The sequence below is a fragment of the Tenrec ecaudatus genome, chromosome 7 (genome assembly GCF_050624435.1).
Source record: "Tenrec ecaudatus isolate mTenEca1 chromosome 7, mTenEca1.hap1, whole genome shotgun sequence".
Lineage (NCBI taxonomy): Eukaryota > Metazoa > Chordata > Mammalia > Afrosoricida > Tenrecidae > Tenrec > Tenrec ecaudatus.
In genome coordinates, this window is record NC_134536.1 from 39,751,424 (window position 1) to 39,761,892 (window position 10,469).

Here is a 10,469-nt window from a genome sequence, read left to right on the forward strand (position 1 = left end):
TAGATCCTGCACTTGCTTATTTCACCAGACCTACGGTTCTGGAGACTTGAGTTGCAGTCCATCTTCGGACCTGATTTCACCAGCTTCCACCACCTTGTGGATTCGGAGGAGGATGCTCCAGAGAGATGGCTAAACTTAGGATCTGGGACATAACATAACCTACAGCCACGTGAACCATTTCTTTAAAGCTTCGTGAGTTCGGTGAGACATTGCAGCACACTGCAGAACCCACATCAGAGAGAATGGAACCATATCACATGCTGGAAAATTTGTCATTTTTGGACTTCTTTTATCTGTACCTCCTTGGAAATAGTCTAGTAATAATTCTTCTAAAAGAAATACCAGAGTTGCCTAAAAATCTAATCTGAAATTTGAGTAAAGACTTTTCTTTTAACCAAATGTCATAATACCAAACATGGGTACAGCTTATAAGTCCAATTTTAATATAATAATTAAGTCAATCATTACATAGCCATGCAATCAGATTTCAATCAACATTAATAATGCTTGCCTGAAAGTTCATCATGAGTCAGAACAAATTTAATGGCAATTAATAACCAAAATTAAAAAAATATTTATGACATAAGGTTAAAAAAAACAGAGCAAAATGAATGGTGATTTTTAATTATGGAAAATTTCATTCAAAATAGTGAACAGAAAAAAATACCAAAATGTTACAAGTATCCTTGGGTGATAGGATTATATACACATCTCCCTGCTCAATTGTTTTTGCTAAGGAGTGTGTTTTCCCAAGTTTTCATCTGGCTTATGGATTGCTTTTAAGAGTAGAAATAATTATGTCTCTTTATAAATTCTAAATAACTGCACTGTATTACTAATACTTGCTCATGTATGTTTACTGAGCCAAGAGTTCTATCTCTCCTCTGCCAACGTCAGTTGAGAGAGGATATTGAGATTCTTTGCATGCACCCACATTTCAGCCCAAAGATGCAGATTCTCAAAAGGAAAATATTTTCTTTTGCCTACAGCAGCTGCCAACCTATCAGCACCTCTCTGATTAGCTCCCAACGTGCAAAAGGGCCCGCCTTCTCAGCATTGTGCTGTTCTGTGCGTCTCTAATGCTCTGATCCTGTCTCTTTCCGCTTTATGTCAGTGCACGGGAGTCATTTGTTCCTGTCTGGCTCTTCCATGGCACGAGATCCTTGAGGAGCAGGAGCAGGTCTCAAGTCAGCCTGTGCCTGGTAAACAGTGGGCGTTGAATAAATGTCGTCCAGTGAAGTACTTACTCAGAAGAAAATCACTTCCATGGACCCCAGGAAAAGCACACAAACACAGGATTCTATACTGTAAAAAAATATCTTTGTTTGTGCGTGGAGTAAGACAGAAGTTAGAATATAATTTTCAGTTCAAGGCAAACAAGACAGTTCCACACTGAGGAGCTGACCAGGCTCTCCTAATTCCCTGTGGTTCTCTTGGTGGGCGTGACAAGTTCACAGAACATCAACATCCACCAAGACCACTCTATAACCAGGATGGACGAGAACAACAGACCACCCTTGCGTCTTGTCTAAGTACAGATCAAAGCCAAGAACTCAATGACAACATGACCAGCCGTCTAGTCTAAGTGGAAGGTGCATCTTTGCCAAGCACAGTGCTCACCTCCCTGGGTTAGCCCTCCTTTAGATGAGATTAAGATGCCCAATGAGAATCACTGCCCACTCCTGGCAGCATTCACTCCAGCAAGAAGTTCCACTTCGTAAACTCTCTCAGATCGCTTAGCACAAGCGGAAATTCTCTAGGACCAACCCCTAACACCGGGGGTTTCTTGTGCATTCTCCATTGCTGCACAAGTAACAAGCCCAACTTGTTTAACTGGAGGTGGACACCTGCTGGCCTCTCTTTGGAGGGCACTAACAAGTCCTTAGTCCTACCCAGAATGCCTTCCTCTCTTCCCTCTGTCTATCCAGACTCACCAGACTCACTTTTTTCTACGCATTCCATTGGCTGGCCGCCGCGCAGTCTCCATACCATTTATGTTCAGCAGCCACTATTAAGTTTGTAGTTCGTAACACTAGCTGGCACCGAGACCCTGAGTGCTCTCTGAAAGGTTCCTTACAAGTCTAAACTCGCCTTGTTCTGTTGCTTTTCCCTATGCATCTGGGCAGTTTTACCTCTCCAAGAGTCTGTGAGGTTTTCCCAAGCATGTCTCCTATATTGACAAACCTTCTTATTGCCATTCTCTTCATATGCATACAAGATCCAAGAATCCCTTGAACCTGTCAAAATGTAAGCGCCGGCTGCATCTTTACCGGTTTCAGTGCACATATTTCTCAAACATACCTGTTAACTAACTCACCACAGCCACTGAGGCAAACTCAACTCCTAGAGACCTAGATAGGGTTTCCAAGGCTGTGCATCTTCCTGGAGCAGACAGCCTCATCTTTCCCCCACATAGGGGCTGGTGGGTTTGACCCACCATCCTTGCAACGCTTACCCAACAGCACCACAAGGGCTCCTTATACATATCAATGTAAGTCATATTCGAGCAGATGTAAATATAGTTCAGGCCTATAGACATTTGATCTCACATCTGTGCGAGTATGATAGGTTGTTACTTATGCTCTCTTCGTAGACAGCTTCATATATAGATAGAAGAAGCAGCACAGCTTTATCACAGTCTGCATGTGCCAAAATTCTCTCTCTTTCTCTCCCTGGGTGAATGTATTTCCTATTTATCATATTTCAGGGCAAAGCACCTGTACATACAAAGGTAAATTCAGGCCAGACAAACTGGCAGAGTCCCTTCTGTTCAACTGAAACCAGTGACTAAAATTAAGTCTTCGAGTCTTCTGACTTGCTGACGTATCTATACTGCATAATGATCGGGATCCTGGGCTGGGGGGAGGGGGTGGCACAGAGAACCAATGGGGTTATTATATTTTCGGCCAAAGTTAGATAAAATCCTGCTGGACAGCTCTCTTCAGATGGTGAGCTCTTTATCTCCCACTCTGCTATTTAATGTAAAAGTTAACCCATTGTCTCCCTCCAAAAGCACACACCCATGCCGACTGTCTGTCTTCCTATCACCCAGGCTTGAAACTAACCTTGCCCTGCTAGGAGCAGGATGAGGGCTGGATTCAGACAGATCCGGATTTCTAGGCCAGCTCCTTTACACCCTTCCCATCTGGCTCCAGAGACTCGGGCAAATACTTCACTCTCTCGGAGCCTCCACTTCCTGGCTCAAAACCTGGTATATTATTTGCCTTCCCAGGACTATAGTGAAGATTCGGGACCTTATGCATCTCAGGCACATGGAAGGCGCTCAACAAATGTTAGCACTTGTTCCCCTAATAGTGCCCGACAAGTAATAGAATCTGTCTCCCTCTGAGGAGCTGGCTGGCTGTTCCATATTCTTATTGACTTACACCAGGGAGGATATTTAAAGCAGGGCAGATGGCAGAGTTCCTGTTCTCAGATCAACATTCAAGCTGCAGTTGTTCTTCTATTGATCTGCCCACCTGTTCCACTTCCTGATCCGGCTCCCGTCCTACCTCCTTGTTTTACCTCTGAGCCCCAGACCAAGACTCCAAGGACAGGACTGTCTGTTGCTTGGCTTTCACGTTGGCCCTCTTGTCCAGCTTACCTCTCAGCACAGAACTTCTTCACCTTGACTCTGACGTCTATTCTGTGCCTCTGGCTGAGGCGGTTTCTTTCACTCTGAATATCTTCCAGAAACCTCAGAGCACAGAATTTGGATCCTGAGCCTGTAAACACGGCTGCCCAGTGGTTAAAATCTTAGCTCCATTAAGGTTTTTATCCTTGCTCCATCACTTACTCGAGCTTTCAGCTGCCTCTTAACAGCTGTTGTGAGGTTGAAATGATAAAATGAAATTAAGGTACATGACATGAACCTGGCTTTGAGTAGGCCCTCAAAAAATGTCAGTGCTTTGCTTTTCTCATATCCATTCCTTTCTATACTTGCTATCAATCCTTGGTCCTCTCATTTGGGGCACTATGGCTCCTGTATAGACTGAATTGTGTGGCCCCAAATATTTGGAAATAGAGTCTTTGAAAACCTTCTGAGTTGGATTAGGATGAGGTCATACTGAAACGCACACACCCTATCAAGTGGAATGGTGTCCCTATGAAAGAGGAAAAGGGACTGGGAGAAAGGCTAGCGATGGGGAGCTGCATCTACAAGTCAAGAACACTCGGGCCTACTAGAAACTTAGAGAGACAGACAAGGATCTTCTCTTAGGGACTTTGAACCAGTCCTCATGTGGATCTAGACCTCTAACCTCCTGAACTCAGACAGTGCATTCATTTTCTCAAGCCAGTAGAATTGTGGTACTTTGGATTAGACCAAGTCTAGGGAACATATACACTTCCTAAGTAATGCTGCTAATCTGTGCTGGTTGCCTTCCTGTCACCATGCCTCAAAAAATCTAGTGACTTCATACACCATCATCATGTGTTAATTATTTCACTTCGGTATTCTGTTCCCAAAGCATAATATGACTTGGGAACACATCCCCTTAATTAGCAGTACAATGTCCCAAGAATCCTCATGTTTGTATGAGAAATTGCCATCTGTTTTTGAATTACACTGCAAGCCCTTGGGAGAGAGTCCATCAATGGCCCCCTGTGAAAGTGAAATGCCCAGAGATGGTGCTGGGATAAAGGGGTGGCAGTAGAGTAGTGAATTGAATGGTGGTCACTCAGACATATGTTCACTTTAAACTTCACAGTGTAACCTTACTCAGAATAAAGATCTTTGTCAAAAAATAACTAAAAACTCACTGCCGTTGAGTCAATGACAACTCATAGTGACCCACAGGATGGGGTAGATAGATTTTCTGAGACTGTAACTCTTTATGGGAGTAGAAAACTCCATCTTTCTTCCTTGGAGCTGCTGATGGTTTCAAACTGCTGACCTTGAGTTTAATTCATAACCATTCTATCACCCAGGCCCCTAAAGATCTTTGCAGGTGTAATTATAGTAAAGAATTCCAGAGGAGATTGGCCGGGATTGGAGTGTGCTGTAACAAGAGTGGGGCATGTCGCTATAAGACAGATGGGATAAAAGGAAGCAGATGAAGACATGACGAAGGTGGTCGTGTGACACCGAAGCTGAGGCTTCCTGTATGCAGCCCCAAGACAAGGAATGCCAAAGGTTGCTGCCAAGGGCCAGAATCAAGGGCAGGGCAGAAGGCAGGAACTGATTCTCCCTCTGAGACTTAACAGAGAACCAACTTTGTCAACATCTTGATTTTGGACTTCAGGCCCAGAATGGTGAGGGAATGCCTTTCTGTGGCTTTTAAGCTACCAGGTTTGTGGTGGTTTGTAATGGGAAGTCCTAGAAAACTAAGTCAGGTGGAAAAGAAGCTCAGTATGGAATATGCAAATGAAACACTTAAAATCCGAAGTCAAGACATCTCAGAAAATGGGGCATGCATAATGGGAACCCTCTTACCTTCCAGAATACAATCTACAGTTTTTCCTTAGAAACTCAAACTTTCACTGAATTCTAACTCCAACCTCCTCTCTCCTCACAATGCTCCCAGAGAGCACTTTAGTGTCTCCTACCTCTCAAACCCTGTGGTGCAGTAAGGCAGTGGAATGGAGATGTCACAATGAGATTTATGGTATCAGTCATGATTTCATCACCTTTCTGTTCTAATTACCTCTCAGGATTATTATGAAAATCAAATGCTAGGATTTGTGTAAATTCACTGAAACTATCAGGTATGATGTCAAAGTTTAGGGTTTATTATTTTATTACCTACTGCCAACACTCAGAAAATCAAGGAAAAGCAAGATGCCCAAGGCCCCACCTCCTTTACCTCCTTCATCCTATTGCCCCTTTCCTACATCTAGCAAGGTTTCCACAAACCCTGGTGGTGCAGTGGGTATAAGCTGGGATGCAATCCATATGGTCAGCAGTTTGAAACCACAAGCAGCTTCTCAGGAGAAAGACTAGGCTTTCTACTCCTGTAAACAGTTCCAGTCTCAGAAACCCACAGGGGCTTGTTATGAGGCAGCATTGACTTGATGGCAGCGAGTTTGGTTTGCTTTGCTTGCGCAAAGTCTCCATCCAGCCCTTTCTTCAAACCCAAGCCCTATTAAGTGTACCCTGTCTGACTATGTTCCGATTTCTCCTCCTTAATTCCTCGTTGAGGACAGAGAGATGCAGAAGCCAAGTCACTCATCCAGGACCACAAAAGGCAGTGGTTCAATCCGGATGACAAGTAGAGTTTTTCAAATCCCCCATCTCTACAGCTTCCCCAGATGAACAGTTTCCCAGGTGCTCATGCATGACCGCAGGTGCTCGGTGGCCTCCCCACCAGCCTGTGAACTCCTGGAGACCAGTCTACTTACTGGCTGTCCTTGGCTAGCCTGGCACCACAGCCACAATATTCTGAGTGGCTGGGCGTGTATCAGACCCAAAGGAATAAAACACATCTAAATCCAGAAAGAAATGGATCTACTTCATAAAACTCCACATCAGACATTCCCTAATACACTGAAAGGGTACATCTCTTCACCAATTTGTCTTTTCTGTAAACTGTCTCAATACAATGTCTTTCCCTGTAGGTGTACTGCGTGACTCTCCATCCTGTCTCCTGTTAAGAGAAAGTAACCTCACATGAGCCTTGGTAGCAGAGTGGGCTACACACCGAGCTGTTAACCAGGAAGGACGGTAGCAGTTTGAGTCCGCCAGTGGCACTCTCCTGGGGAGAATAAGGCTGTCTTTCCCCTTACTCATTTGCAGACACAGAAAACCCCAGGAGGCAGTTCTACTCTGTCCTACAGGGTCACCGTGACTCAAAATGACTTGATGACAGTGGACTGACCCCCAAATGAAATCTCTTTTAAAGCACCCTTCTCTTTTAATCTCTCCAGGCTGTTTGATTACATGCATGACTATGAGAATTTCTTCTTTTTAACCTTTTGCTAATTTTGCTTAAGAAATTTTAAAGGTGACATTTGCTCTATTTTGGTTCCAGTTTCCCTAAACTAACTGAATTTTTCTTTATCCAGAGAGTCACTGTGGGAATGAGGGAAGTCAACCAATCAGTTCATATCCATTCCCTGTCTATGTCAGTAATTATTTTTCTTTGACCAGTGGGCTGTTACCAAAATTCTGTTAACAGCACAAGTCTACCTATGACCATTTAATTTATTGTAGCATTCAAAAATATCATGAAAACTTCTTCCAGGTTAAAATAAAAGAGTAGTCAGCTTTCTTAAGGAGAATCTTTCCAGAAGAATAACCTCTGATTACGAGTGCTCTTTAGCTATTATATGCATTCACCTGGACTTGCCTTGGCAGCAACAGGTATGAACCATCTGAGAGTTGCATGCAAAAATGCCCACGCAACTACTCACTCTCTTTGATTAAAGGCTTTCTCAGCCTAAGACACAAAACCCAAGATAACCAGAGTAATGGTTTAGAGCTAGATCAACTCATAATGATGAGCTCCCGAATTAGGACTTTGCTAGAAAAAAAACATGCCTAACATCTCAGCATATATCTTTAAAAGTAAAAACAAAGTCCCAAACCCCACAGCATGAGATTGAGAGGGGCTTCTCACTACGTTGTTTCCACTGTGTGCCATTTCACCTGGTTGTGATTGTGGTTGTTACTAGGTCCTACAACAGAACAAGACATGGCCTGGTTCTGTGCCACCCTCACGGTGCTGGAGGCCACCGTTGCAGCTGCTGTGCCCACCCATCCCTGTGAGTGGAGTGGCATCTCACTACAGGGAACTCCTATTTAATAGAAGCTGCGCTTTCCGTTCGGAAGGACTCTCGTTCCGTAAGCCTCTGGAAGTACCATCAGCTACTGGTTGATGACTAAGTAGTGGAGAAAACGGAAAGTGGAAAAAGTTTCAGATTTTAGCCTACTTTCCCCCACATGATAATATGCTCGAGTATCAGTAGTCGAATAACAAGCTGAGGGTCATTTTATAATACTATTTCCATAGTGTGAGACATGAAAACCCAGGAAAGCAAATAAGCTTTCAGAGGCTCTGGTAACGTTTATGCGCCAGGCCACAAAAAGTGTCTCTCGGGGCTGGGTTTGACTCCCAAACCCAGTTAAGAGTTCAATAGGCTTAATGACAAATAAGAATCTTGGTTGCCTCTGGAAATGTTTCCTTGGCTGTTAAAGAGACACGTTAGTCCAATCTGTTTAGTTCTGAAATGGAACTCTACACCAGGCAGGACCTGACCGTCAAATACATTTAACTAGTCAATTATGCCGTCTTCCTCTGGGCATCACCCTATCTTTTAGTGGCATTACCAGTACCCAATGATCAATGGGTATTTATTACAAACATCTTACACACATACATTTCTCAATCTAAATCTAGGAAGAGTAAATACACAGAGAGGGCTTATGCCTACCTAATTTGCAGTATTAGCTTCAACAATTCATTATCCAGATAGCGTAATTAATCAAAAAATCTTAAAAAGCCCTCAACCTTTTTTCCCAAGGGCAAACTATATCAGGAGAAGAGTGAATTTATAAAACAATGTATTTCACCCTCTCCGTTGTGCAAATATAAATACTGCGGTCACTGTAGGAACCCCCGGCACACTTTGCTCTATAAATTAAAGCTGTGGACATCTTAACAGAATGCTGACTCTCTGGAACTGAGACAAAGGAAGGAGTCACTGGGAGAAACCCAGCCAGGCGCTCCAGGCGCCTGGCTCTCCAAGGCTGCCCGCGTGGTTTCTCTGGGGCTCCCAGGACTGAGGAGTCCGTCCACAACTGAAGGCGGGCTTGGTTTATTCCCAAACTTCTGGAGACAGCGTTTATTCAAACTCTGGAGGCTGAATGGGGAGGTGTGTGACCGGTACCCCTTCCCTTTCTCACCTGTCCGGAGCGCGCAGCCTCGGGGGTCGGTCGCCTTTCTGGGCTCTCACTCCGGTCGCTGCTGGGACCTGGGGCGTCTCTGGGGACGAGTGATGAAGGCAGTGGGGCAGGGGATGTCAGCAGGAGCCTCGGCGGCCGAGGCCCCTCCCCATGCCAGCGGAGCTTGGGCAACGGACACAGCGCGGCCACCGCGAGCGGATGAGTCAAGCTGGGGAACAGGGGACGGGGGGCGGGGGCGCCCAGACCTCCGAGCCGCTGGAGCCTGAGGGCGTGGGGCGCCTCAGTCGGGGTAGGGCCGAGCCCCCCCACCCCTCGGCCGCCGCCACGGGGGGCAGAGTCCGAGCGCGCGTGCCCTCGGAGCGGACCGGGCGCGGCGCTGGGCGCGCAGCTCAGGCGTTGCCGCGGAGGAGCAGAGCGCACAAATCCGTCTGAGGAAGACAAAAGGGCCCCGGAGGGCGGGAGGGGAAGAGTTGTCGTCGGGGTTCGCAGTGGAAGCCGGCCTCCAACCTCCAGTCCAGAGCCCCGAGGAGGCGGGCAGGGGGCGGGGGCGGGCTCCCCGCTGCGTCGCCCCGATCGAGGCTCGGGTCGGCGCCAATCGCGCCGCCGCGCGCACGACCCGCGGTCCCTTCCAGGCCCCGCAGTCCCCAGCCCCGCCGTCGGCCTCCGCTCCCGCTCCGGGACCCCAAGTGCTCACGCCTTAAAGTTTATTTCCTGAGCCGGAATCTCCCGCGGACGAAGCCCAGGTTCGGGAACCCGATCCCCGCTGCGGGGCGCTCTCCTCCGAGCGGAGGGCGGAAAGGGACACACCCACCGCGGGGCGCGCCGCCCGCGTCCGGCACCGGGGACTGGAGCGGAGAGCCAGGGCCGCCCGGCCCGCGGAGCAGTCCGGAGCCCAGCCGGCGGGCGCGGGTTCCCTGGAGCGGGAGTCCGGGACACTCAGCACCCCGCCGTGAGGGCGTTCGCAGGCACGGCCGGCGGGGCGAGGGCCGGGGTCCCCCTGGCGGGCTGCGCTGGCGCTGCGCGCGGGGCCCGCTCGGCCCGGGGCTACCCTCCTCTCGCTGGCGTGCCCCGCAGACTAGCTCGCCCAGGAGAGGGGCTCCAGGAGCAAAAGGCCTGCGCAGGTCCCTGGGCAGACGTTTGTGGGGCGAAGCCCGCGAGCTGGGGCCACAGGAAGGAACCCCATCGCCCAGGGCTTTGATCAAAGATCCTCGAATCCAAAGCCAACGGGAGGGTCCAATGACTCCTCCAATGCCCATGAACAGCACAACTGAAGAGCGTGGCCGAACTGACGTTCCAGACTTAAATGCTGGTTTTATAGATCCAGTTATGGGAGACTGTACTCTATAGTGTTAGAGGTGAAGGTCGTTGCCTTCGATTCGGAGCAGAGACAGAAGTGGTGACTGTATACATGTAGGCCAATTCAATAAGGAGAGCATATCTATATATAGACATATATACACACACATTTATACACACACACATATACACCAATTCAATAAGTAAAGTTTCATATGGAGCTCTTATCCCCAAGGTACCAGAGTCCAAGCACTGGTGGTGGTGTGGGTATGTCTCTGCACCTCCTGGATGTGTTTGGGGTGCCCTAAGTTGGGTAGCCGAGCCCTCATGG

The 10,469-nt window shown here is 47.5% G+C and overlaps 1 protein-coding gene across 2 annotated transcripts in view; it reads right to left on the bottom strand.

The window, feature by feature from the left end:
• TMEM200A (transmembrane protein 200A) overlaps positions 1–9,688 on the bottom strand; it is a 97,514-nt gene extending 87,826 nt beyond the window's left edge. For both annotated transcript variants that reach the window (XM_075554559.1, XM_075554560.1), the window contains exon 1: positions 8,843–9,688. The gene's annotated coding sequence lies outside the window, so the exon portion shown is untranslated. The remainder of the gene's footprint in view (positions 1–8,842) is intronic.
• Positions 9,689–10,469: the final 781 nt, after the last annotated feature.